At 43.8% G+C, this 2,495-nt stretch overlaps 1 non-coding gene across 1 annotated transcript; it reads left to right on the top strand.

The window, feature by feature from the left end:
* Positions 1-2,086: 2,086 nt before the first annotated feature.
* On the top strand, positions 2,087-2,194 carry LOC122290674. The gene has a single exon (XR_006236532.1). It is a non-coding gene; the product is annotated as a small nucleolar RNA R71 (small nucleolar RNA).
* The last annotated feature ends 301 nt before the right edge of the window (positions 2,195-2,495 follow it).

The following is a 2,495-nucleotide window of genomic DNA, read 5'->3' as shown; positions in this document are numbered from 1 at the left end:
ACTATAAAGCATAACTTCGACTCAAAACTCCGGCGGAGCCGCATCCTCGCGCTCAGCCTCCTCCTCCTCCTCAAATCCTGCACCAAAATCTACGGAACCAAAAATGGTACTGCAGGTAAGTAAAATCCAAACACCACCAGATAAAAGCATATAGAACTCAAACCATATGCATGAAGTGATGCCAATGCGCAAACCCATAAAAACATATTTTTCCACGCACGCCAAAAATCCCATTTGGCCCAAAAACATATCCTTTCCAAATATCACGCCAAAAGTCACATTTGGCCCATAACCATCTCAAACCATTATCCAATTAATCCGTATGTACCATGACCTCCCCTAGGGGTCATCCGCACACCCTGGCTCCAGTGCCACACCGCAGGTTACGACCATGCATGTGACACCTAACGAGCGATGCCCGGTTTCGCGCCCGGCGCATTCGTAGCCAAGCATCCTCTAGCCCCCGCTCCCGTCGTCGCCCAACGACAACCCAGGGGACGTCACTCAGTTTCTTCCGCTCCCGAGTGACCAGAGGAGCTCCACCGAGATAATACCCCATCCCGGCTTGGGGTCGTGATACACACGCACCCGAAAGTCCACTTACGCCAATAAAATAGGCTTTTCTCAATTAAATAAAAACGCACGTGCATGCACCATGTAAATGCAATATCAGTGCACAAAAATAATCAACCAACATATATCAATAAAACAAGCAACTCCGTCCTCCATCCATCCGACCCCCGAACTCCTCGGACTCAGTCCGGAATCAACCAACCAGCAAATATATTTAAATATGAAAATAGGGTTTGGAAAATACTTACAGCGCTATATGGTATTTTTAGAAAGCTTGCGGCGTTGCAAACGGCGGAGAAAAAGCAACGTAATAGTGAAAATTCACTGTGGCCGTGGGTTGTAAAATACCCACTTTTGAACGGGGACAAACCAAGGCTTGGGATTGATAGGGAATGGTCTAAGGATGATTATGAAGCTATTGGAAGTGGTGGTTGGTCGTGGGTGGCGGCGAAAACGATGGAGGGAGGCCGGATTTTCCAAAATGGAAAGCTAGCTCGTGGGACTTGTTCCAGTGGCTATTAGAGGCCGGAAATGGGTGGGTTAGGATGGCAAGAAACCGGTGATGAAGTGGTGAAGAAGTGGTGGCCGGAGGTGGAGCGATGGCGGCGAATTGAGGCAAAAACTGTGGGGCTTTTTTGGGCGTTTTCCGGCCAAACGGCTGGCCGGATGGGGCTGGGATTCGGTGGGGTGGTGCACTAGAGGGAGGGGCTTCGATCGGTCGGGGTGGTGTCACCCACGGTGGCTGGACGACGGTGGGTCGGGGTTGGGGGTACTTCCGGCGTGGGAGAGGAGAGAGAGAGAGAGAGACGATTGGGAGAGGAAGAAAGAAGAAAAAGAAAAGAAAGAAAAAAAAAAGAAAAAGAAAAAGAAAGAAGAAAAAGAAAAGAGAAAAAGGGAAAAAGGAAAAAGGAAAAAAAAGAGATGTAGGAAGAAATGAGGTCCAATCCTCACTCCGGACAACAAAACAAAACCACCGAGAAAGAGATTAAAAACCGTAAAATAAATAAATAAATAAAACACAACATCCAACAAATAAAAACTAAATTTAAAATGCAATAATTTAAAATAAATAAACTAATATATTAATTAAAATAAAAACAACCCTTCAGTGAAAAAAACACGCAACAGTGGGTCATCACAATCTACCCCGCCACACACAAAACATGGTCCAAAAGACTCTGCATGATTAGCCACGTGTGTTGGCTTTAAGTCTTTATTCTTCAACACCTCTAGCTCCGTAGTGAGCATCTCAACCTTAGCTTTTAGGTTATCTTCTTCCTTGAGATAGTAAATTCCACCACCATTTAGGTTTCCTGTAGGTCTTGACCTATTTGTGCTCTCAGTAGCACTAGGTCCTATCCAAGTGTGAGCTTTTTCAGCAAGCTCATTGAGGTATTCTATGGCCTCATCAGTATCTTTCTGTAAGAACTCACCATTACACATCATCTCCACAAATTGAGGCGCTCTAGGTGTAAGTCCCTCATAAAAATAGCTCACTAAGCGCCAATTCTCATACCCATGGTGAGGACACATACTCAATAGCTCCTTAAATCTCTCCCAAGACTGATACAAAGTCTCACTATCCTTTTGTACAAAGGTAGAGATTTACATTTTTAAAGCATTGATCTTATGTTGAGATAAGTATTTATTAAAGAAGACCTGAGTCATCTCATTCCATGACCCAATAGATCGTGGTCTCAATGAGTATAACCAAGTTTTAGCTCTATCCTTTAAAGAGAAAGAAAAGAACTTAAGTCTCACAATGTTATCAATTGCATTTTGACTATGAAAAGTCGCAACTACTTCCTCAAACTCCCTAATGTGCACATATGAATTTTCATTTTCCAAGCCATGAAAAGTAGGGAGTAACTGTATCATCCCTATTTTAAAATCCAATTGGCGAATATCAGCTGGAAACATGA

The sequence above is a fragment of the Carya illinoinensis genome, chromosome 12 (genome assembly GCF_018687715.1).
Source record: "Carya illinoinensis cultivar Pawnee chromosome 12, C.illinoinensisPawnee_v1, whole genome shotgun sequence".
Classification (NCBI taxonomy): domain Eukaryota; kingdom Viridiplantae; phylum Streptophyta; class Magnoliopsida; order Fagales; family Juglandaceae; genus Carya; species Carya illinoinensis.
The sequence above is the reverse complement of the archived record's forward strand: the minus strand, read 5'-3'. Positions and strand labels throughout refer to the sequence as shown.